Source organism: Salmo salar, chromosome 02 (assembly GCF_965601325.2).
Source record: "Salmo salar chromosome 02, fSalSal1, whole genome shotgun sequence".
Lineage (NCBI taxonomy): Eukaryota > Metazoa > Chordata > Actinopteri > Salmoniformes > Salmonidae > Salmo > Salmo salar.
The window spans coordinates 16553902-16579866 of NC_138292.1; the positions used below are offsets into that span (position 1 = coordinate 16553902).

Consider the following 25965-nt stretch of genomic DNA (forward strand, 5'->3'; position numbering starts at 1 on the left):
AAAGTCCTTCTTTATATCCAAAAAAGTCAGTTGAGTTGGCGCCATTGATTTCAGTAATCCACTCCTTCAACATGCATACAAAGGAATCCAAAAGCTACCGGTAAACTTCGTCCAAACAAGTCAAACAATGTTTCTATTCAATCCTCAGGTACCCTACTATGTAAATAAACTATAATATTTCAGACGGAAAGAACGGTGTTCAATAGGAAAGGAAAATAACGAAGAGCGCGCCCTCATTCACGTGCGCCACAAAAGCCTACTTTTCCTGTTGAGCTCCCTTGGAAAAAACTACTATTACTTGTTTGTTTTTCAAGAAACAAGCCTGAAACCCTGTATAACGACTGTTGACATCTAGTGGAATCCATAGGTACTACAATATGGGAAGAATTTTTATATGTAGGCCCATAGACTTGCATTGGAAAGGCCTGTTACCGCCCACCAAAAATATTTCTGGATGGATTTTCCTCGGGTTTTTGCCTTCCATATAAATTCTGTTATACTCACAGACATTATTTTAACAGTTTAGAAACTTCAAATTGTTTTCTATCAAATTCTACCAATTATATCCATTTCCTAGCTTCTGGGCCTGAGTAACAGGCAGTTTGCTTTGGGCACATCAGTCAGGCAGAAATTCAGGATACTGCCCCCTAGCTCTAAGTTTTAATACTTTCTCAGAAGTAGACATTATTTACCATACTGAACAAAAAATATATACGCAACACGCAACAACTGAAAAGGTTTTACTGAGTTACAGTTAATATAAGGAAAAGTCCAAGTTAATGTTGTTATTCTTTCAACATGCATCACTGGTTTACATGACCTCTGCTACTCCTGTCTCTAGTTTCAGCCCTTTTTTAATCATGATGGGCGGCCAAGGACAGAATCGGCAAAGGTGGAATGGTATCATCAGTTTGTTTGGCAATGTCTCTTACAGTAGTAATACAGGGAGAATTATTTTTGCAGGGCGATATATTGTCAGTTTATTGTCACATTTTGAACTTTCTGCTGTATAGAGCGAGAGAAATGGTAACTCCCACCTGTGTAAAGTTTCAGATGAATGTCACAGAGGGTAGAGTCAAAATCAAGGCCCCAGTGAGAATCGAACTCACGACCCCTGGTTTACAAGACCAGTGCTCTAACCCCTGAGCTATGGAGCCATTCTTCAGAAAACTCATTTAATAGTCTCCTCTCCTCCTTTACTTGTCTCCTTTCCTTCATGACCATCTATTTGTTATTTTTAGGGGTAGATCAGCTTTAATATTGCAGATAGAATGTGGGTATCTTCAATGTAATGTCTGCATTATTTCCAATCCCTCATAAAACATTTTTACAAACGTTTTATTTTATTATTTTCCCATAACCCTACCACCCCTCCCTAATTTGAGAAAATTAATTGACAACAATACTTAGGCTTCTACTTCTAGCTTATACATACTATACACATATTATGGACACAGTATATTTTACATTAGTCATATATTTGTATTTATTTTACGTCCCACCCTTCAGCTACCCTCAACCACTCCCACCAATCTCTGAAAACCATCCCATTTCATAATGGTACACTTATCATAGTTCAGTTGTATTCCAGAGAGGTTAGAGAAATTATCTAGATTGTCTATGGGATCAAAACAGTGGATTTAAAAGAAAGCATGAGTCCTCAGTGTACAATGACACCTTGGTTTTTAAGCCTCAGATTTCTATCCCCTTGATATTATTGTTGGATCTGATTTGAATAGCTATCATTTTATTTTGATGGCCATAATAAATAGATATGTCAATAGTGGACAACCTTGTTTCACTCCTCTTGACAGTAATACCCTCTTCCGACAACATCCGGTGAAATTGGAGAGCGCCAAATTCAAATGACAAAGTCATAATATTAAACATTCATGAACATACAAGTGTCTTATATCATTTAAAAGCTTAACTTCCTGTTAATCCAACTGCATTGTCGGATTTCAAAAAGGCTTTATGGCAAAAGCATACCATGTGATTATCTGATGACAGCTCCCCACATCAAAAATATTTTTTCAACCAGCATAGGCTTCACAAAATCACAAATAGCGATTAAATAAATCACTTACCTTTGAAGATCTTCCTCTGTTTGCAATCCCAAGGGTCCCAGCTACGCAATGAATGTTCGTTTTGTTTGATAAAGTCCTTCTTTATATCCAAAAAAGTCAGTTGAGTTGGCGCCATTGATTTCAGTAATCCACTCCTTCAACATGCATACAAAGGAATCCAAAAGCTACCGGTAAACTTCGTCCAAACAAGTCAAACAATGTTTCTATTCAATCCTCAGGTACCCTACTATGTAAATAAACTATAATATTTCAGACGGAAAGAACGGTGTTCAATAGGAAAGTAAAATAACGAAGAGCGCGCCCTCATTCACGTGCGCCACAAAAGCCTACTTTTCCTGTTGAGCTCCCTTGGAAAAAACTACTATTACTTGTTTGTTTTTCAAGAAACAAGCCTGAAACCCTGTATAAAGACTGTTGACATCTAGTGGAATCCATAGGTACTACAATATGGGAAGAATTTTTATATGTAGGCCCATAGACTTGCATTGGAAAGGCCTGTTACCGCCCACCAAAAATATTTCTGGATGGATTTTCCTCGGGTTTTTGCCTTCCATATAAATTCTGTTATACTCACAGACATTATTTTAACAGTTTAGAAACTTCAAATAGTTTTCTATCAAATTCTACCAATTATATCCATTTCCTAGCTTCTGGGCCTGAGTAACAGGCAGTTTGCTTTGGGCACATCAGTCAGGCAGAAATTCAGGATACTGCCCCTAGCTCTAAGTTTTAATACTTTCTCAGAAGTAGACATTATTTACCATACTGAACAAAAAATATATACGCAACACGCAACAACTGAAAAGGTTTTACTGAGTTACAGTTAATATAAGGAAAAGTCCAAGTTAATGTTGTTATTCTTTCAACATGCATCACTGGTTTACATGACCTCTGCTACTCCTGTCTCTAGTTTCAGCCCTTTTTTAATCATGATGGGCGGCCAAGGACAGAATCGGCAAAGGTGGAATGGTATCGTCAGTTTGTTTGGCAATGTCTCTTACAGTAGTAATACAGGGAGAATTATTTTTGCAGGGCGATATATTGTCAGTTTATTGTCACATTTTGAACTTTCTGCTGTATAGAGCGAGAGAAACGGTAACTCCCACCCTGTGCAGCACTGTGTAAAGTTTCAGATGAATGTCACAGAGGGTAGAGTCAAAATCAAGGCCCCAGTGAGAATCGAACTCACGACCCCTGGTTTACAAGACCAGTGCTCTAACCCCTGAGCTATGGAGCCATTCTTCAGAAAACTCATTTAATAGTCTCCTCTCCTCCTTTACTTGTCTCCTTTCCTTCATGACCATCTATTTGTTATTTTTAGGGGTAGATCAGCTTTAATATTGCAGATAGAATGTGGGTATCTTCAATGTAATGTCTGCATTATTTCCAATCCCTCATAAAACATTTTTACAAACATTTTATTTTAGTATTTTCCCATAACCCTACCACCCCTCCCTAATTTGAGAAAATTAATGGACAACAATACTTAGGCTTCTACTTCTAGCTTATACATACTATACACATATTATGGACACAGTATATTTTACATTAGTCATATATTTGTATTTATTTTACGTCCCACCCTTCAGCTACCCTCAACCACTCCCACCAATCTCTGAAAACCATCCCATTTTATAATGGTACACTTATCATAGTTCAGTTGTATTCCAGAGAGGTTAGAGAAATTATCTAGATTGTCTATGGGATCAAAACAGTGGATTTAAAAGAAAGCATGAGTCCTCAGTGTACAATGACACCTTGGTTTTTAAGCCTCAGATTTCTATCCCCTTGATATTATTGTTGGATCTGATTTTAATAGCTATCATTTTATTTTGATGGCCATAATAAATAGATATGTTGATAGTGGACAACCTTGTTTCACTCCTCTTGACAGTAATACCCTCTTCCGACAACATCCGGTGAAATTGGAGAGCGCCAAATTCAAATGACAAAGTCATAATATTAAACATTCATGAACATACAAGTGTCTTATATCATTTAAAACCTTAACTTCCTGTTAATCCAACTGCATTGTCGGATTTCAAAAAGGCTTTATGGCAAAAGCATACCATGTGATTATCTGATGACAGCTCCCCACATCAAAAATATTTTTTCAACCAGCATAGGCTTCACAAAATCACAAATAGCGATTAAATAAATCACTTACCTTTGAAGATCTTCCTCTGTTTGCAATCCCAAGGGTCCCAGCTACGCAATGAATGTTCGTTTTGTTTGATAAAGTCCTTCTTTATATCCAAAAAAGTCAGTTGAGTTGGCGCCATTGATTTCAGTAATCCACTCCTTCAACATGCATACAAAGGAATCCAAAAGCTACCGGTAAACTTCGTCCAAACAAGTCAAACAATGTTTCTATTCAATCCTCAGGTACCCTACTATGTACATAAACTATAATATTTCAGACGGAAAGAACGGTGTTCAATAGGAAAGGAAAATAACGAAGAGCGCGCCCTCATTCACGTGCACCACAAAAGCCTACTTTTCCTGTTGAGCTCCCTTGGAAAAAACTACTATTACTTGTTTGTTTTTCAAGAAACAAGCCTGAAACCCTGTATAAAGACTGTTGACATCTAGTGGAATCCATAGGTACTACAATATGGGAAGAATTTTTATATGTAGGCCCATAGACTTGCATTGGAAAGGCCTGTTACCGCCCACCAAAAATATTTCTGGACGGATTTTCCTCGGGTTTTTGCCTTCCATATAAATTCTGTTATACTCACAGACATTATTTTAACAGTTTAGAAACTTCAAATTGTTTTCTATCAAATTCTACCAATTATATCCATTTCCTAGCTTCTGGGCCTGAGTAACAGGCAGTTTGCTTTGGGCACATCAGTCAGGCAGAAATTCAGGATACTGCCCCCTAGCTCTAAGTTTTAATACTTTCTCAGAAGTAGACATTATTTACCATACTGAACAAAAAATATATACACGCAACACGCAACAACTGAAAAGGTTTTACTGAGTTACAGTTAATATAAGGAAAAGTCCAAGTTAATGTTGTTATTCTTTCAACATGCATCACTGGTTTACATGACCTCTGCTACTCCTGTCTCTAGTTTCAGCCCTTTTTTAATCATGATGGGCGGCCAAGGACAGAATCGGCAAAGGTGGAATGGTATCGTCAGTTTGTTTGTCAATGTCTCTTACAGTAGTAATACAGGGAGAATTATTTTTGCAGGGCGATATATTGTCAGTTTATTGTCACATTTTGAACTTTCTGCTGTATAGAGCGAGAGAAATGGTAACTCCCACCCTGTGCAGACAGTTTCAGATGAATGTCACAGAGGGTAGAGTCAAAATCAAGGCCCCAGTGAGAATCGAACTCACGACCCCTGGTTTACAAGACCAGTGCTCTAACCCCTGAGCTATGGAGCCATTCTTCAGAAAACTCATTTAATAGTCTCCTCTCCTCCTTTACTTGTCTCCTTTCCTTCATGACCATCTATTTGTTATTTTTAGGGGTAGATCAGCTTTAATATTGCAGATAGAATGTGGGTATCTTCAATGTAATGTCTGCATTATTTCCAATCCCTCATAAAACATTTTTACAAACATTTTATTTTATTATTTTCCCATAACCCTACCACCCCTCCCTAATTTGAGAAAATTAATGGACAACAATACTTAGGCTTCTACTTCTAGCTTATACATACTATACACATATTATGGACACAGTATATTTTACATTAGTCATATATTTGTATTTATTTTACGTCCCACCCTTCAGCTACCCTCAACCACTCCCACCAATCTCTGAAAACCATCCCATTTTATAATGGTACACTTATCATAGTTCAGTTGTATTCCAGAGAGGTTAGAGAAATTATCTAGATTGTCTATGGGATCAAAACAGTGGATTTAAAAGAAAGCATGAGTCCTCAGTGTACAATGACACCTTGGTTTTTAAGCCTCAGATTTCTATCCCCTTGATATTATTGTTGGATCTGATTTTAATAGCTATCATTTTATTTTGATGGCCATAATAAATAGATATGTCGATAGTGGACAACCTTGTTTCACTCCTCTTGACAGTAATACCCTCTTCCGACAACATCCGGTGAAATTGGAGAGCGCCAAATTCAAATGACAAAGTCATAATATTAAACATTCATGAACATACAAGTGTCTTATATCATTTAAAAGCTTAACTTCCTGTTAATCCAACTGCATTGTCGGATTTCAAAAAGGCTTTATGGCAAAAGCATACCATGTGATTATCTGATGACAGCTCCCCACATCAAAAATATTTTTTCAACCAGCATAGGCTTCACAAAATCACAAATAGCGATTAAATAAATCACTTACCTTTGAAGATCTTCCTCTGTTTGCAATCCCAAGGGTCCCAGCTACGCAATGAATGTTCGTTTTGTTTGATAAAGTCCTTCTTTATATCCAAAAAAGTCAGTTGAGTTGGCGCCATTGATTTCAGTAATCCACTCCTTCAACATGCATACAAAGGAATCCAAAAGCTACCGGTAAACTTCGTCCAAACAAGTCAAACAATGTTTCTATTCAATCCTCAGGTACCCTACTATGTACATAAACTATAATATTTCAGACGGAAAGAACGGTGTTCAATAGGAAAGGAAAATAACGAAGAGCGCGCCCTCATTCACGTGCACCACAAAAGCCTACTTTTCCTGTTGAGCTCCCTTGGAAAAAACTACTATTACTTGTTTGTTTTTCAAGAAACAAGCCTGAAACCCTGTATAAAGACTGTTGACATCTAGTGGAATCCATAGGTACTACAATATGGGAAGAATTTTTATATGTAGGCCCATAGACTTGCATTGGAAAGGCCTGTTACCGCCCACCAAAAATATTTCTGGATGGATTTTCCTCGGGTTTTTGCCTTCCATATAAATTCTGTTATACTCACAGACATTATTTTAACAGTTTAGAAACTTCAAATAGTTTTCTATCAAATTCTACCAATTATATCCATTTCCTAGCTTCTGGGCCTGAGTAACAGGCAGTTTGCTTTGGGCACATCAGTCAGGCAGAAATTCAGGATACTGCCCCCTAGCTCTAAGTTTTAATACTTTCTCAGAAGTAGACATTATTTACCATACTGAACAAAAAATATATACGCAACACGCAACAACTGAAAAGGTTTTACTGAGTTACAGTTAATATAAGGAAAAGTCCAAGTTAATGTTGTTATTCTTTCAACATGCATCACTGGTTTACATGACCTCTGCTACTCCTGTCTCTAGTTTCAGCCCTTTTTTAATCATGATCGGCGGCCAAGGACAGAATCGGCAAAGGTGGAATGGTATCGTCAGTTTGTTTGGCAATGTCTCTTACAGTAGTAATACAGGGAGAATTATTTTTGCAGGGCGATATATTGTCAGTTTATTGTCACATTTTGAACTTTCTGCTGTATAGAGCGAGAGAAATGGTAACTCCCACCCTGTGCAGCACTGTGTAAAGTTTCAGATGAATGTCACAGAGGGTAGAGTCAAAATCAAGGCCCCAGTGAGAATCGAACTCACGACCCCTGGTTTACAAGACCAGTGCTCTAACCCCTGAGCTATGGAGCCATTCTTCAGAAAACTCATTTAATAGTCTCCTCTCCTCCTTTACTTGTCTCCTTTCCTTCATGACCATCTATTTGTTATTTTTAGGGGTAGATCAGCTTTAATATTGCAGATAGAATGTGGGTATCTTCAATGTAATGTCTGCATTATTTCCAATCCCTCATAAAACATTTTTACAAACATTTTATTTTATTATTTTCCCATAACCCTACCACCCCTCCCTAATTTGAGAAAATTAATGGACAACAATACTTAGGCTTCTACTTCTAGCTTATACATACTATACACATATTATGGACACAGTATATTTTACATTAGTCATATATTTGTATTTATTTTACGTCCCACCCTTCAGCTACCCTCAACCACTCCCACCAATCTCTGAAAACCATCCCATTTTATAATGGTACACTTATCATAGTTCAGTTGTATTCCAGAGAGGTTAGAGAAATTATCTAGATTGTCTATGGGATCAAAACAGTGGATTTAAAAGAAAGCATGAGTCCTCAGTGTACAATGACACCTTGGTTTTTAAGCCTCAGATTTCTATCCCCTTGATATTATTGTTGGATCTGATTTTAATAGCTATCATTTTATTTTGATGGCCATAATAAATAGATATGTCGATAGTGGACAACCTTGTTTCACTCCTCTTGACAGTAATACCCTCTTCCGACAACATCCGGTGAAATTGGAGAGCGCCAAATTCAAATGACAAAGTCATAATATTAAACATTCATGAACATACAAGTGTCTTATATCATTTAAAAGCTTAACTTCCTGTTAATCCAACTGCATTGTCGGATTTCAAAAAGGCTTTATGGCAAAAGCATACCATGTGATTATCTGATGACAGCTCCCCACATCAAAAATATTTTTTCAACCAGCATAGGCTTCACAAAATCACAAATAGCGATTAAATAAATCACTTACCTTTGAAGATCTTCCTCTGTTTGCAATCCCAAGGGTCCCAGCTACGCAATGAATGTTCGTTTTGTTTGATAAAGTCCTTCTTTATATCCAAAAAAGTCAGTTGAGTTGGCGCCATTGATTTCAGTAATCCACTCCTTCAACATGCATACAAAGGAATCCAAAAGCTACCGGTAAACTTCATCCAAACAAGTCAAACAATGTTTCTATTCAATCCTCAGGTACCCTACTATGTAAATAAACTATAATATTTCAGACGGAAAGAACGGTGTTCAATAGGAAAGGAAAATAACGAAGAGCGCGCCCTCATTCACGTGCGCCACAAAAGCCTACTTTTCCTGTTGAGCTCCCTTGGAAAAAACTACTATTACTTGTTTGTTTTTCAAGAAACAAGCCTGAAACCCTGTATAAAGACTGTTGACATCTAGTGGAATCCATAGGTACTACAATATGGGAAGAATTTTTATATGTAGGCCCATAGACTTGCATTGGAAAGGCCTGTTACCGCCCACCAAAAATATTTCTGGATGGATTTTCCTCGGGTTTTTGCCTTCCATATAAATTCTGTTATACTCACAGACATTATTTTAACAGTTTAGAAACTTCAAATTGTTTTCTATCAAATTCTACCAATTATATCCATTTCCTAGCTTCTGGGCCTGAGTAACAGGCAGTTTGCTTTGGGCACATCAGTCAGGCAGAAATTCAGGATACTGCCCCCTAGCTCTAAGTTTTAATACTTTCTCAGAAGTAGACATTATTTACCATACTGAACAAAAAATATATACGCAACACGCAACAACTGAAAAGGTTTTACTGAGTTACAGTTAATATAAGGAAAAGTCCAAGTTAATGTTGTTATTCTTTCAACATGCATCACTGGTTTACATGACCTCTGCTACTCCTGTCTCTAGTTTCAGCCCTTTTTTAATCATGATCGGCGGCCAAGGACAGAATCGGCAAAGGTGGAATGGTATCGTCAGTTTGTTTGGCAATACAGTAGTAATACAGGGAGAATTATTTTTGCAGGGCGATATATTGTCAGTTTATTGTCACATTTTGAACTTTCTGCTGTATAGAGCGAGAGAAATGGTAACTCCCACCTGTGTAAAGTTTCAGATGAATGTCACAGAGGGTAGAGTCAAAATCAAGGCCCCAGTGAGAATCGAACTCACGACCCCTGGTTTACAAGACCAGTGCTCTAACCCCTGAGCTATGGAGCCATTCTTCAGAAAACTCATTTAATAGTCTCCTCTCCTCCTTTACTTGTCTCCTTTCCTTCATGACCATCTATTTGTTATTTTTAGGGGTAGATCAGCTTTAATATTGCAGATAGAATGTGGGTATCTTCAATGTAATGTCTGCATTATTTCCAATCCCTCATAAAACATTTTTACAAACATTTTATTTTAGTATTTTCCCATAACCCTACCACCCCTCCCTAATTTGAGAAAATTAATGGACAACAATACTTAGGCTTCTACTTCTAGCTTATACATACTATACACATATTATGGACACAGTATATTTTACATTAGTCATATATTTGTATTTATTTTACGTCCCACCCTTCAGCTACCCTCAACCACTCCCACCAATCTCTGAAAACCATCCCATTTTATAATGGTACACTTATCATAGTTCAGTTGTATTCCAGAGAGGTTAGAGAAATTATCTAGATTGTCTATGGGATCAAAACAGTGGATTTAAAAGAAAGCATGAGTCCTCAGTGTACAATGACACCTTGGTTTTTAAGCCTCAGATTTCTATCCCCTTGATATTATTGTTGGATCTGATTTTAATAGCTATCATTTTATTTTGATGGCCATAATAAATAGATATGTCGATAGTGGACAACCTTGTTTCACTCCTCTTGACAGTAATACCCTCTTCCGACAACATCCGGTGAAATTGGAGAGCGCCAAATTCAAATGACAAAGTCATAATATTAAACATTCATGAACATACAAGTGTCTTATATCATTTAAAAGCTTAACTTCCTGTTAATCCAACTGCATTGTCGGATTTCAAAAAGGCTTTATGGCAAAAGCATACCATGTGATTATCTGATGACAGCTCCCCACATCAAAAATATTTTTTCAACCAGCATAGGCTTCACAAAATCACAAATAGCGATTAAATAAATCACTTACCTTTGAAGATCTTCCTCTGTTTGCAATCCCAAGGGTCCCAGCTACGCAATGAATGTTCGTTTTGTTTGATAAAGTCCTTCTTTATATCCAAAAAAGTCAGTTGAGTTGGCGCCATTGATTTCAGTAATCCACTCCTTCAACATGCATACAAAGGAATCCAAAAGCTACCGGTAAACTTCATCCAAACAAGTCAAACAATGTTTCTATTCAATCCTCAGGTACCCTACTATGTACATAAACTATAATATTTCAGACGGAAAGAACGGTGTTCAATAGGAAAGGAAAATAACGAAGAGCGCGCCCTCATTCACGTGCACCACAAAAGCCTACTTTTCCTGTTGAGCTCCCTTGGAAAAAACTACTATTACTTGTTTGTTTTTCAAGAAACAAGCCTGAAACCCTGTATAAAGACTGTTGACATCTAGTGGAATCCATAGGTACTACAATATGGGAAGAATTTTTATATGTAGGCCCATAGACTTGCATTGGAAAGGCCTGTTACCGCCCACCAAAAATATTTCTGGATGGATTTTCCTCGGGTTTTTGCCTTCCATATAAATTCTGTTATACTCACAGACATTATTTTAACAGTTTAGAAACTTCAAATAGTTTTCTATCAAATTCTACCAATTATATCCATTTCCTAGCTTCTGGGCCTGAGTAACAGGCAGTTTGCTTTGGGCACATCAGTCAGGCAGAAATTCAGGATACTGCCCCCTAGCTCTAAGTTTTAATACTTTCTCAGAAGTAGACATTATTTACCATACTGAACAAAAAATATATACGCAACACGCAACAACTGAAAAGGTTTTACTGAGTTACAGTTAATATAAGGAAAAGTCCAAGTTAATGTTGTTATTCTTTCAACATGCATCACTGGTTTACATGACCTCTGCTACTCCTGTCTCTAGTTTCAGCCCTTTTTTAATCATGATCGGCGGCCAAGGACAGAATCGGCAAAGGTGGAATGGTATCGTCAGTTTGTTTGGCAATACAGTAGTAATACAGGGAGAATTATTTTTGCAGGGCGATATATTGTCAGTTTATTGTCACATTTTGAACTTTCTGCTGTATAGAGCGAGAGAAATGGTAACTCCCACCTGTGTAAAGTTTCAGATGAATGTCACAGAGGGTAGAGTCAAAATCAAGGCCCCAGTGAGAATTGAACTCACAACCCCTGGTTTACAAGACCAGTGCTCTAACCCCTGAGCTATGGAGCCATTCTTCAGAAAACTCATTTAATAGTCTCCTCTCCTCCTTTACTTGTCTCCTTTCCTTCATGACCATCTATTTGTTATTTTTAGGGGTAGATCAGCTTTAATATTGCAGATAGAATGTGGGTATCTTCAATGTAATGTCTGCATTATTTCCAATCCCTCATAAAACATTTTTACAAACATTTTATTTTAGTATTTTCCCATAACCCTACCACCCCTCCCTAATTTGAGAAAATTAATGGACAACAATACTTAGGCTTCTACTTCTAGCTTATACATACTATACACATATTATGGACACAGTATATTTTACATTAGTCATATATTTGTATTTATTTTACGTCCCACCCTTCAGCTACCCTCAACCACTCCCACCAATCTCTGAAAACCATCCCATTTTATAATGGTACACTTATCATAGTTCAGTTGTATTCCAGAGAGGTTAGAGAAATTATCTAGATTGTCTATGGGATCAAAACAGTGGATTTAAAAGAAAGCATGAGTCCTCAGTGTACAATGACACCTTGGTTTTTAAGCCTCAGATTTCTATCCCCTTGATATTATTGTTGGATCTGATTTTAATAGCTATCATTTTATTTTGATGGCCATAATAAATAGATATGTCGATAGTGGACAACCTTGTTTCACTCCTCTTGACAGTAATACCCTCTTCCGACAACATCCGGTGAAATTGGAGAGCGCCAAATTCAAATGACAAAGTCATAATATTAAACATTCATGAACATACAAGTGTCTTATATCATTTAAAAGCTTAACTTCCTGTTAATCCAACTGCATTGTCGGATTTCAAAAAGGCTTTATGGCAAAAGCATACCATGTGATTATCTGATGACAGCTCCCCACATCAAAAATATTTTTTCAACCAGGCTAGGCTTCACAAAATCACAAATAGCGATTAAATAAATCACTTACCTTTGAAGATCTTCCTCTGTTTGCAATCCCAAGGGTCCCAGCTATGCAATGAATGTTCGTTTTGTTTGATAAAGTCCTTCTTTATATCCAAAAAAGTCAGTTGAGTTGGCGCCATTGATTTCAGTAATCCACTCCTTCAACATGCATACAAAGGAATCCAAAAGCTACCGGTAAACTTCATCCAAACAAGTCAAACAATGTTTCTATTCAATCCTCAGGTACCCTACTATGTACATAAACTATAATATTTCAGACGGAAAGAACGGTGTTCAATAGGAAAGGAAAATAACGAAGAGCGCGCCCTCATTCACGTGCACCACAAAAGCCTACTTTTCCTGTTGAGCTCCCTTGGAAAAAACTACTATTACTTGTTTGTTTTTCAAGAAACAAGCCTGAAACCCTGTATAAAGACTGTTGACATCTAGTGGAATCCATAGGTACTACAATATGGGAAGAATTTTTATATGTAGGCCCATAGACTTGCATTGGAAAGGCCTGTTACCGCCCACCAAAAATATTTCTGGATGGATTTTCCTCGGGTTTTTGCCTTCCATATAAATTCTGTTATACTCACAGACATTATTTTAACAGTTTAGAAACTTCAAATAGTTTTCTATCAAATTCTACCAATTATATCCATTTCCTAGCTTCTGGGCGTGAGTAACAGGCAGTTTGCTTTGGGCACATCAGTCAGGCAGAAATTCAGGATACTGCCCCCTAGCTCTAAGTTTTAATACTTTCTCAGAAGTAGACATTATTTACCATACTGAACAAAAAATATATACGCAACACGCAACAACTGAAAAGGTTTTACTGAGTTACAGTTAATATAAGGAAAAGTCCAAGTTAATGTTGTTATTCTTTCAACATGCATCACTGGTTTACATGACCTCTGCTACTCCTGTCTCTAGTTTCAGCCCTTTTTTAATCATGATCGGCGGCCAAGGACAGAATCGGCAAAGGTGGAATGGTATCGTCAGTTTGTTTGGCAATGTCTCTTACAGTAGTAATACAGGGAGAATTATTTTTGCAGGGCGATATATTGTCAGTTTATTGTCACATTTTGAACTTTCTGCTGTATAGAGCGAGAGAAATGGTAACTCCCACCCTGTGCAGCACTGTGTAAAGTTTCAGATGAATGTCACAGAGGGTAGAGTCAAAATCAAGGCCCCAGTGAGAATCGAACTCACGACCCCTGGTTTACAAGACCAGTGCTCTAACCCCTGAGCTATGGAGCCATTCTTCAGAAAACTCATTTAATAGTCTCCTCTCCTCCTTTACTTGTCTCCTTTCCTTCATGACCATCTATTTGTTATTTTTAGGGGTAGATCAGCTTTAATATTGCAGATAGAATGTGGGTATCTTCAATGTAATGTCTGCATTATTTCCTATCCCTCATAAAACATTTTTACAAACATTTTATTTTATTATTTTCCCATAACCCTACCACCCCTCCCTAATTTGAGAAAATTAATTGACAACAATACTTAGGCTTCTACTTCTAGCTTATACATACTATACACATATTATGGACACAGTATATTTTACATTAGTCATATATTTGTATTTATTTTACGTCCCACCCTTCAGCTACCCTCAACCACTCCCACCAATCTCTGAAAACCATCCCATTTTATAATGGTACACTTATCATAGTTCAGTTGTATTCCAGAGAGGTTAGAGAAATTATCTAGATTGTCTATGGGATCAAAACAGTGGATTTAAAAGAAAGCATGAGTCCTCAGTGTACAATGACACCTTGGTTTTTAATCCTCAGATTTCTATCCCTTTGATATTATTGTTGGATCTGATTTTAATAGCTATCATTTTAATTTGATGGCCATAATAAATAGATATGTCGATAGTGGACAATTTTGTTTCACTCCTCTTGACAGTAATACCCTCTTCCGACAACATCCGGTGAAATTGGAGAGCGCCAAATTCAAATGACAAAGTCATAATATTAAACATTCATGAACATACAAGTGTCTTATATCATTTAAATGCTTAACTTCCTGTTAATCCAACTGCATTGTCGGATTTCAAAAAGGCTTTATGGCAAAAGCATACCATGTGATTATCTGATGACAGCTCCCCACATCAAAAATATTTTTTCAACCAGCATAGGATTCACAAAATCACAAATAGCGATTAAATAAATAACTTACCTTTGAAGATCTTCCTCTGTTTGCAATCCCAAGGGTCCCAGCTACGCAATGAATGTTCGTTTTGTTTGATAAAGTCCTTCTTTATATCCAAAAAAGTCAGTTGAGTTGGCGCCATTGATTTCAGTAATCCACTCCTTCAACATGCATACAAAGGAATCCAAAAGCTACCGGTAAACTTCGTCCAAACAAGTCAAACAATGTTTCTATTCAATCCTCAGGTACCCTACTATGTAAATAAACTATAATATTTCAGACGGAAAGAACGGTGTTCAATAGGAAAGGAAAATAACGAAGAGCGCGCCCTCATTCACGTGCGCCACAAAAGCCTACTTTTCCTGTTGAGCTCCCTTGGAAAAAACTACTATTACTTGTTTGTTTTTCAAGAAACAAGCCTGAAACCCTGTATAACGACTGTTGACATCTAATGGAATCCATAGGTACTACAATATGGGAAGAATTTTTATATGTAGGCCCATAGACTTGCATTGGAAAGGCCTGTTACCGCCCACCAAAAATATTTCTGGATGGATTTTCCTCGGGTTTTTGCCTTCCATATAAATTCTGTTATACTCACAGACATTATTTTAACAGTTTAGAAACTTCAAATTGTTTTCTATCAAATTCTACTAATTATATCCATTTCCTAGCTTCTGGGCCTGAGTAACAGGCAGTTTGCTTTGGGCACATCAGTCAGGCAGAAATTCAGGATACTGCCCCCTAGCTCTAAGTTTTAATACTTTCTCAGAAGTAGACATTATTTACCATACTGAACAAAAAATATATACGCAACACGCAACAACTGAAAAGGTTTTACTGAGTTACAGTTAATATAAGGAAAAGTCCAAGTTAATGTTGTTATTCTTTCAACATGCATCACTGGTTTACATGACCTCTGCTACTCCTGTCTCTAGTTTCAGCCCTTTTTTAATCATGATGGGCGGCCAAGGACAGAATCGGCAAAGGTGGAATGGTATCATCAGTTTGTTTGGCAATGTCTCTTACAGTAGTAATACAGGGAGAATTATTTTTGCAGGGCGATATATTGTCAGTTTATTGTCACATTTTGAACTTTCTGCTGTATAGAGCGAGAGAAATGGTAACTCCCACCTGTGTAAAGTTTCAGATGAATGTCACAGAGGGTAGAGTCAAAATCAAGGCCCCAGTGAGAATCGAACTCACGACCCTCTGGTTTACAAGACCAGTGCTCTAACCCCTGAGCTATGGAGCCATTCTTCAGAAAACTCATTTAATAGTCTCCTCTCCTCCTTTACTTGTCTCCTTTCCTTCATGACCATCTATTTGTTATTTTTAGGGGTAGATCAGCTTTAATATTGCAGATAGAATGTGGGTATCTTCAATGTAATGTCTGCATTATTTCCAATCCCTCATAAAACATTTTTACAAACGTTTTATTTTATTATTTTCCCATAACCCTACCACCCCTCCCTAATTTGAGAAAATTAATTGACAACAATACTTAGGCTTCTACTTCTAGCTTATACATACTATACACATATTATGGACACAGTATATTTTACATTAGTCATATATTTGTATTTATTTTACGTCCCACCCTTCAGCTACCCTCAACCACTCCCACCAATCTCTGAAAACCATCCCATTTTATAATGGTACACTTATCATAGTTCAGTTGTATTCCAGAGAGGTTAGAGAAATTATCTAGATTGTCTATGGGATCAAAACAGTGGATTTAAAAGAAAGCATGAGTCCTCAGTGTACAATGACACCTTGGTTTTTAAGCCTCAGATTTCTATCCCCTTGATATTATTGTTGGATCTGATTTGAATAGCTATCATTTTATTTTGATGGCCATAATAAATAGATATGTCAATAGTGGACAACCTTGTTTCACTCCTCTTGACAGTAATACCCTCTTCCGACAACATCCGGTGAAATTGGAGAGCGCCAAATTCAAATGACAAAGTCATAATATTAAACATTCATGAACATACAAGTGTCTTATATCATTTAAAAGCTTAACTTCCTGTTAATCCAACTGCATTGTCGGATTTCAAAAAGGCTTTATGGCAAAAGCATACCATGTGATTATCTGATGACAGCTCCCCACATCAAAAATATTTTTTCAACCAGCATAGGCTTCACAAAATCACAAATAGCGATTAAATAAATCACTTACCTTTGAAGATCTTCCTCTGTTTGCAATCCCAAGGGTCCCAGCTACGCAATGAATGTTCGTTTTGTTTGATAAAGTCCTTCTTTATATCCAAAAAAGTCAGTTGAGTTGGCGCCATTGATTTCAGTAATCCACTCCTTCAACATGCATACAAAGGAATCCAAAAGCTACCGGTAAACTTCGTCCAAACAAGTCAAACAATGTTTCTATTCAATCCTCAGGTACCCTACTATGTAAATAAACTATAATATTTCAGACGGAAAGAACGGTGTTCAATAGGAAAGGAAAATAACGAAGAGCGCGCCCTCATTCACGTGCGCCACAAAAGCCTACTTTTCCTGTTGAGCTCCCTTGGAAAAAACTACTATTACTTGTTTGTTTTTCAAGAAACAAGCCTGAAACCCTGTATAACGACTGTTGACATCTAATGGAATCCATAGGTACTACAATATGGGAAGAATTTTTATATGTAGGCCCATAGACTTGCATTGGAAAGGCCTGTTACCGCCCACCAAAAATATTTCTGGATGGATTTTCCTCGGGTTTTTGCCTTCCATATAAATTCTGTTATACTCACAGACATTATTTTAACAGTTTAGAAACTTCAAATTGTTTTCTATCAAATTCTACTAATTATATCCATTTCCTAGCTTCTGGGCCTGAGTAACAGGCAGTTTGCTTTGGGCACATCAGTCAGGCAGAAATTCAGGATACTGCCCCCTAGCTCTAAGTTTTAATACTTTCTCAGAAGTAGACATTATTTACCATACTGAACAAAAAATATATACGCAACACGCAACAACTGAAAAGGTTTTACTGAGTTACAGTTAATATAAGGAAAAGTCCAAGTTAATGTTGTTATTCTTTCAACATGCATCACTGGTTTACATGACCTCTGCTACTCCTGTCTCTAGTTTCAGCCCTTTTTTAATCATGATGGGCGGCCAAGGACAGAATCGGCAAAGGTGGAATGGTATCATCAGTTTGTTTGGCAATGTCTCTTACAGTAGTAATACAGGGAGAATTATTTTTGCAGGGCGATATATTGTCAGTTTATTGTCACATTTTGAACTTTCTGCTGTATAGAGCGAGAGAAATGGTAACTCCCACCTGTGTAAAGTTTCAGATGAATGTCACAGAGGGTAGAGTCAAAATCAAGGCCCCAGTGAGAATCGAACTCACGACCCCTGGTTTACAAGACCAGTGCTCTAACCCCTGAGCTATGGAGCCATTCTTCAGAAAACTCATTTAATAGTCTCCTCTCCTCCTTTACTTGTCTCCTTTCCTTCATGACCATCTATTTGTTATTTTTAGGGGTAGATCAGCTTTAATATTGCAGATAGAATGTGGGTATCTTCAATGTAATGTCTGCATTATTTCCAATCCCTCATAAAACATTTTTACAAACGTTTTATTTTATTATTTTCCCATAACCCTACCACCCCTCCCTAATTTGAGAAAATTAATTGACAACAATACTTAGGCTTCTACTTCTAGCTTATACATACTATACACATATTATGGACACAGTATATTTTACATTAGTCATATATTTGTATTTATTTTACGTCCCACCCTTCAGCTACCCTCAACCACTCCCACCAATCTCTGAAAACCATCCCATTTTATAATGGTACACTTATCATAGTTCAGTTGTATTCCAGAGAGGTTAGAGAAATTATCTAGATTGTCTATGGGATCAAAACAGTGGATTTAAAAGAAAGCATGAGTCCTCAGTGTACAATGACACCTTGGTTTTTAAGCCTCAGATTTCTATCCCCTTGATATTATTGTTGGATCTGATTTGAATAGCTATCATTTTATTTTGATGGCCATAATAAATAGATATGTCAATAGTGGACAACCTTGTTTCACTCCTCTTGACAGTAATACCCTCTTCCGACAACATCCGGTGAAATTGGAGAGCGCCAAATTCAAATGACAAAGTCATAATATTAAACATTCATGAACATACAAGTGTCTTATATCATTTAAAAGCTTAACTTCCTGTTAATCCAACTGCATTGTCGGATTTCAAAAAGGCTTTATGGCAAAAGCATACCATGTGATTATCTGATGACAGCTCCCCACATCAAAAATATTTTTTCAACCAGCATAGGCTTCACAAAATCACAAATAGCGATTAAATAAATCACTTACCTTTGAAGATCTTCCTCTGTTTGCAATCCCAAGGGTCCCAGCTACGCAATGAATGTTCGTTTTGTTTGATAAAGTCCTTCTTTATATCCAAAAAAGTCAGTTGAGTTGGCGCCATTGATTTCAGTAATCCACTCCTTCAACATGCATACAAAGGAATCCAAAAGCTACCGGTAAACTTCGTCCAAACAAGTCAAACAATGTTTCTATTCAATCCTCAGGTACCCTACTATGTAAATAAACTATAATATTTCAGACGGAAAGAACGGTGTTCAATAGGAAAGGAAAATAACGAAGAGCGCGCCCTCATTCACGTGCGCCACAAAAGCCTACTTTTCCTGTTGAGCTCCCTTGGAAAAAACTACTATTACTTGTTTGTTTTTCAAGAAACAAGCCTGAAACCCTGTATAACGACTGTTGACATCTAGTGGAATCCATAGGTACTACAATATGGGAAGAATTTTTATATGTAGGCCCATAGACTTGCATTGGAAAGGCCTGTTACCGCCCACCAAAAATATTTCTGGATGGATTTTCCTCGGGTTTTTGCCTTCCATATAAATTCTGTTATACTCACAGACATTATTTTAACAGTTTAGAAACTTCAAATTGTTTTCTATCAAATTCTACCAATTATATCCATTTCCTAGCTTCTGGGCCTGAGTAACAGGCAGTTTGCTTTGGGCACATCAGTCAGGCAGAAATTCAGGATACTGCCCCTAGCTCTAAGTTTTAATACTTTCTCAGAAGTAGACATTATTTACCATACTGAACAAAAAATATATACGCAACACGCAACAACTGAAAAGGTTTTACTGAGTTACAGTTAATATAAGGAAAAGTCCAAGTTAATGTTGTTATTCTTTCAACATGCATCACTGGTTTACATGACCTCTGCTACTCCTGTCTCTAGTTTCAGCCCTTTTTTAATCATGATGGGCGGCCAAGGACAGAATCGGCAAAGGTGGAATGGTATCGTCAGTTTGTTTGGCAATGTCTCTTACAGTAGTAATACAGGGAGAATTATTTTTGCAGGGCGATATATTGTCAGTTTATTGTCACATTTTGAACTTTCTGCTGTATAGAGCGAGAGAAATGGTAACTCCCACCCTGTGCAGCGTTTCAGATGAATGTCACAGAGGGTAGAGTCAAAATCAAGGCCCCAGTGAGAATCGAACTCACGACCCCTGGTTTACAAGACCAGTGCTCTAACCCCTGAGCTATGGAGCCATTCTTCAGAAAACTCATTTAATAGTCTCCTCTCCTCCTTTACTTGTCTCCTTTCCTTCATGACCATCTATTTGTTATTTTTAGGGGTAGATCAGCTTTAATATTGCAGATAGAATGTGGGTATCTTCAATGTAATGTCTGCATTATTTCCTATCCCTCATAAAACATTTTTACAAACATTTTATTTTATTATTTTCCCATAACCCTACCACCCCTCCCTAATTTGAGAAAATTAATTGACAACAATACTTAGGCTTCTACTTCTAGCTTATACATACTATACACATATTATGGACACAGTATATTTTACATTAGTCATATATTTGTATTTATTTTACGTCCCACCCTTCAGCTACCCTCAACCACTCCCACCAATCTCTGAAAACCATCCCATTTTATAATGGTACACTTATCATAGTTCAGTTGTATTCCAGAGAGGTTAGAGAAATTATCTAGATTGTCTATGGGATCAAAACAGTGGATTTAAAAGAAAGCATGAGTCCTCAGTGTACAATGACACCTTGGTTTTTAATCCTCAGATTTCTATCCCTTTGATATTATTGTTGGATCTGATTTTAATAGCTATCATTTTAATTTGATGGCCATAATAAATAGATATGTCGATAGTGGACAATTTTGTTTCACTCCTCTTGACAGTAATACCCTCTTCCGACAACATCCGGTGAAATTGGAGAGCGCCAAATTCAAATGACAAAGTCATAATATTAAACATTCATGAACATACAAGTGTCTTATATCATTTAAAAGCTTAACTTCCTGTTAATCCAACTGCATTGTCGGATTTCAAAAAGGCTTTATGGCAAAAGCATACCATGTGATTATCTGATGACAGCTCCCCACATCAAAAATATTTTTTCAACCAGCATAGGCTTCACAAAATCACAAATAGCGATTAAATAAATAACTTACCTTTGAAGATCTTCCTCTGTTTGCAATCCCAAGGGTCCCAGCTACGCAATGAATGTTCGTTTTGTTTGATAAAGTCCTTCTTTATATCCAAAAAAGTCAGTTGAGTTGGCGCCATTGATTTCAGTAATCCACTCCTTCAACATGCATACAAAGGAATCCAAAAGCTACCGGTAAACTTCGTCCAAACAAGTCAAACAATGTTTCTATTCAATCCTCAGGTACCCTACTATGTAAATAAACTATAATATTTCAGACGGAAAGAACGGTGTTCAATAGGAAAGGAAAATAACGAAGAGCGCGCCCTCATTCACGTGCGCCACAAAAGCCTACTTTTCCTGTTGAGCTCCCTTGGAAAAAACTACTATTACTTGTTTGTTTTTCAAGAAACAAGCCTGAAACCCTGTATAACGACTGTTGACATCTAGTGGAATCCATAGGTACTACAATATGGGAAGAATTTTTATATGTAGGCCCATAGACTTGCATTGGAAAGGCCTGTTACCGCCCACCAAAAATATTTCTGGATGGATTTTCCTCGGGTTTTTGCCTTCCATATAAATTCTGTTATACTCACAGACATTATTTTAACAGTTTAGAAACTTCAAATTGTTTTCTATCAAATTCTACCAATTATATCCATTTCCTAGCTTCTGGGCCTGAGTAACAGGCAGTTTGCTTTGGGCACATCAGTCAGGCAGAAATTCAGGATACTGCCCCCTAGCTCTAAGTTTTAATACTTTCTCAGAAGTAGACATTATTTACCATACTGAACAAAAAATATATACGCAACACGCAACAACTGAAAAGGTTTTACTGAGTTACAGTTAATATAAGGAAAAGTCCAAGTTAATGTTGTTATTCTTTCAACATGCATCACTGGTTTACATGACCTCTGCTACTCCTGTCTCTAGTTTCAGCCCTTTTTTAATCATGATGGGCGGCCAAGGACAGAATCGGCAAAGGTGGAATGGTATCATCAGTTTGTTTGGCAATGTCTCTTACAGTAGTAATACAGGGAGAATTATTTTTGCAGGGCGATATATTGTCAGTTTATTGTCACATTTTGAACTTTCTGCTGTATAGAGCGAGAGAAATGGTAACTCCCACCTGTGTAAAGTTTCAGATGAATGTCACAGAGGGGAGAGTCAAAATCAAGGCCCCAGTGAGAATCGAACTCACGACCCCTGGTTTACAAGACCAGTGCTCTAACCCCTGAGCTATGGAGCCATTCTTCAGACAACTCATTTAATAGTCTCCTCTCCTCCTTTACTTGTCTCCTTTCCTTCATGACCATCTATTTGTTATTTTTAGGGGTAGATCAGCTTTAATATTGCAGATAGAATGTGGGTATCTTCAATGTAATGTCTGCATTATTTCCTATCCCTCATAAAACATTTTTACAAACATTTTATTTTATTATTTTCCCATAACCCTACCACCCCTCCCTAATTTGAGAAAATTAATGGACAACAATACTTAGGCTTCTACTTCTAGCTTATACATACTATACACATATTATGGACACAGTATATTTTACATTAGTCATATATTTGTATTTATTTTACGTCCCACCCTTCAGCTACCCTCAACCACTCCCACCAATCTCTGAAAACCATCCCATTTTATAATGGTACACTTATCATAGTTCAGTTGTATTCCAGAGAGGTTAGAGAAATTATCTAGATTGTCTATGGGATCAAAACAGTGGATTTAAAAGAAAGCATGAGTCCTCAGTGTACAATGACACCTTGGTTTTTAAGCCTCAGATTTCTATCCCTTTGATATTATTGTTGGATCTGATTTTAATAGCTATCATTTTATTTTGATGGCCATAATAAATAGATATGTCGATAGTGGACAACCTTGTTTCACTCCTCTTGACAGTAATACCCTCTTCCGACAACATCCGGTGAAATTGGAGAGCGCCACATTCAAATGACAAAGTCATAATATTAAACATTCATGAACATACAAGTGTCTTATATCATTTAAAAGCTTAACTTCCTGTTAATCCAACTGCATTGTCGGATTTCAAAAAGGCTTTATGGCAAAAGCATACCATGTGATTATCTGATGACAGCTCCCCATATCAAAAATATTTTTTCAACCAGCATAGGCTTCACAAAATCACAAATAGCGATTAAATAAATCACTTACCTTTGAAGATCTTCCTCTGTTTGCAATCCCAAGGGTCCCAGCTACGCAATGAATGTTCGTTTTGTTTGATAAAGTCCTTCTTTATATCCAAAAAAGTCAGTTGAGTTGGCGCCATTGATTTCAGTAATCCACTCCTTCAACATGCATACAAAGGAATCCAAAAGCTACCGGTAAACTTCATCCAAACAAGTCAAACAATGTTTCTATTCAATCCTCAGGTACCCTACTATGTACATAAACTATAATATTTCAGACGGAAAGAACGGTGTTCAATAGGAAAGGAAAATAACGAAGAGCGCGCCCTCATTCACGTGCACCACAAAAGCCTACTTTTCCTGTTGAGCTCCCTTGGAAAAAACTACTATTACTTGTTTGTTTTTCAAGAAACAAGCCTGAAACCCTGTATAAAGACTGTTGACATCTAGTGGAATCCATAGGTACTACAATATGGGAAGAATTTTTATATGTAGGCCCATAGACTTGCATTGGAAAGGCCTGTTACCGCCCACCAAAAATATTTCTGGATGGATTTTCCTCGGGTTTTTGCCTTCCATATAAATTCTGTTATACTCACAGACATTATTTTAACAGTTTAGAAACTTCAAATAGTTTTCTATCAAATTCTACCAATTATATCCATTTCCTAGCTTCTGGGCCTGAGTAACAGGCAGTTTGCTTTGGGCACATCAGTCAGGCAGAAATTCAGGATACTGCCCCCTAGCTCTAAGTTTTAATACTTTCTCAGAAGTAGACATTATTTACCATACTGAACAAAAAATATATACGCAACACGCAACAACTGAAAAGGTTTTACTGAGTTACAGTTAATATAAGGAAAAGTCCAAGTTAATGTTGTTATTCTTTCAACATGCATCACTGGTTTACATGACCTCTGCTACTCCTGTCTCTAGTTTCAGCCCTTTTTTAATCATGATCGGCGGCCAAGGACAGAATCGGCAAAGGTGGAATGGTATCGTCAGTTTGTTTGGCAATGTCTCTTACAGTAGTAATACAGGGAGAATTATTTTTGCAGGGCGATATATTGTCAGTTTATTGTCACATTTTGAACTTTCTGCTGTATAGAGCGAGAGAAATGGTAACTCCCACCCTGTGCAGCACTGTGTAAAGTTTCAGATGAATGTCACAGAGGGTAGAGTCAAAATCAAGGCCCCAGTGAGAATCGAACTCACGACCCCTGGTTTACAAGACCAGTGCTCTAACCCCTGAGCTATGGAGCCATTCTTCAGAAAACTCATTTAATAGTCTCCTCTCCTCCTTTACTTGTCTCCTTTCCTTCATGACCATCTATTTGTTATTTTTAGGGGTAGATCAGCTTTAATATTGCAGATAGAATGTGGGTATCTTCAATGTAATGTCTGCATTATTTCCTATCCCTCATAAAACATTTTTACAAACATTTTATTTTATTATTTTCCCATAACCCTACCACCCCTCCCTAATTTGAGAAAATTAATTGACAACAATACTTAGGCTTCTACTTCTAGCTTATACATACTATACACATATTATGGACACAGTATATTTTACATTAGTCATATATTTGTATTTATTTTACGTCCCACCCTTCAGCTACCCTCAACCACTCCCACCAATCTCTGAAAACCATCCCATTTTATAATGGTACACTTATCATAGTTCAGTTGTATTCCAGAGAGGTTAGAGAAATTATCTAGATTGTCTATGGGATCAAAACAGTGGATTTAAAAGAAAGCATGAGTCCTCAGTGTACAATGACACCTTGGTTTTTAATCCTCAGATTTCTATCCCTTTGATATTATTGTTGGATCTGATTTTAATAGCTATCATTTTAATTTGATGGCCATAATAAATAGATATGTCGATAGTGGACAATTTTGTTTCACTCCTCTTGACAGTAATACCCTCTTCCGACAACATCCGGTGAAATTGGAGAGCGCCAAATTCAAATGACAAAGTCATAATATTAAACATTCATGAACATACAAGTGTCTTATATCATTTAAAAGCTTAACTTCCTGTTAATCCAACTGCATTGTCGGATTTCAAAAAGGCTTTATGGCAAAAGCATACCATGTGATTATCTGATGACAGCTCCCCACATCAAAAATATTTTTTCAACCAGCATAGGCTTCACAAAATCACAAATAGCGATTAAATAAATAACTTACCTTTGAAGATCTTCCTCTGTTTGCAATCCCAAGGGTCCCAGCTACGCAATGAATGTTCGTTTTGTTTGATAAAGTCCTTCTTTATATCCAAAAAAGTCAGTTGAGTTGGCGCCATT

General features: G+C 37.1%; 12 non-coding genes across 12 annotated transcripts; all 12 read right to left on the reverse strand.

The window, feature by feature from the left end:
• Positions 1-1084: 1084 nt before the first annotated feature.
• trnat-ugu (transfer RNA threonine (anticodon UGU)) lies at positions 1085-1157 on the reverse strand. Its single transcript has one exon. It is a non-coding gene; the product is annotated as a tRNA-Thr (tRNA).
• Positions 1158-3251: 2094 nt separating this feature from the next.
• On the reverse strand, positions 3252-3324 carry trnat-ugu (transfer RNA threonine (anticodon UGU)). Its single transcript has one exon. It is a non-coding gene; the product is annotated as a tRNA-Thr (tRNA).
• Positions 3325-5413: 2089 nt separating this feature from the next.
• trnat-ugu (transfer RNA threonine (anticodon UGU)) lies at positions 5414-5486 on the reverse strand. The gene has a single exon. It is a non-coding gene; the product is annotated as a tRNA-Thr (tRNA).
• A 2095-nt stretch (positions 5487-7581) lies between these two features.
• Positions 7582-7654, reverse strand: trnat-ugu (transfer RNA threonine (anticodon UGU)). Its single transcript has one exon. It is a non-coding gene; the product is annotated as a tRNA-Thr (tRNA).
• Positions 7655-9731: 2077 nt separating this feature from the next.
• On the reverse strand, positions 9732-9804 carry trnat-ugu (transfer RNA threonine (anticodon UGU)). Its single transcript has one exon. It is a non-coding gene; the product is annotated as a tRNA-Thr (tRNA).
• Positions 9805-11881: 2077 nt separating this feature from the next.
• trnat-ugu (transfer RNA threonine (anticodon UGU)) lies at positions 11882-11954 on the reverse strand. The gene has a single exon. It is a non-coding gene; the product is annotated as a tRNA-Thr (tRNA).
• Positions 11955-14049: 2095 nt separating this feature from the next.
• trnat-ugu (transfer RNA threonine (anticodon UGU)) lies at positions 14050-14122 on the reverse strand. The gene has a single exon. It is a non-coding gene; the product is annotated as a tRNA-Thr (tRNA).
• A 2084-nt stretch (positions 14123-16206) lies between these two features.
• Positions 16207-16280, reverse strand: trnat-ugu (transfer RNA threonine (anticodon UGU)). Its single transcript has one exon. It is a non-coding gene; the product is annotated as a tRNA-Thr (tRNA).
• A 2084-nt stretch (positions 16281-18364) lies between these two features.
• On the reverse strand, positions 18365-18437 carry trnat-ugu (transfer RNA threonine (anticodon UGU)). The gene has a single exon. It is a non-coding gene; the product is annotated as a tRNA-Thr (tRNA).
• A 2084-nt stretch (positions 18438-20521) lies between these two features.
• On the reverse strand, positions 20522-20594 carry trnat-ugu (transfer RNA threonine (anticodon UGU)). Its single transcript has one exon. It is a non-coding gene; the product is annotated as a tRNA-Thr (tRNA).
• A 2084-nt stretch (positions 20595-22678) lies between these two features.
• Positions 22679-22751, reverse strand: trnat-ugu (transfer RNA threonine (anticodon UGU)). The gene has a single exon. It is a non-coding gene; the product is annotated as a tRNA-Thr (tRNA).
• A 2095-nt stretch (positions 22752-24846) lies between these two features.
• trnat-ugu (transfer RNA threonine (anticodon UGU)) lies at positions 24847-24919 on the reverse strand. The gene has a single exon. It is a non-coding gene; the product is annotated as a tRNA-Thr (tRNA).
• Between the last annotated feature and the right edge of the window lie 1046 nt (positions 24920-25965).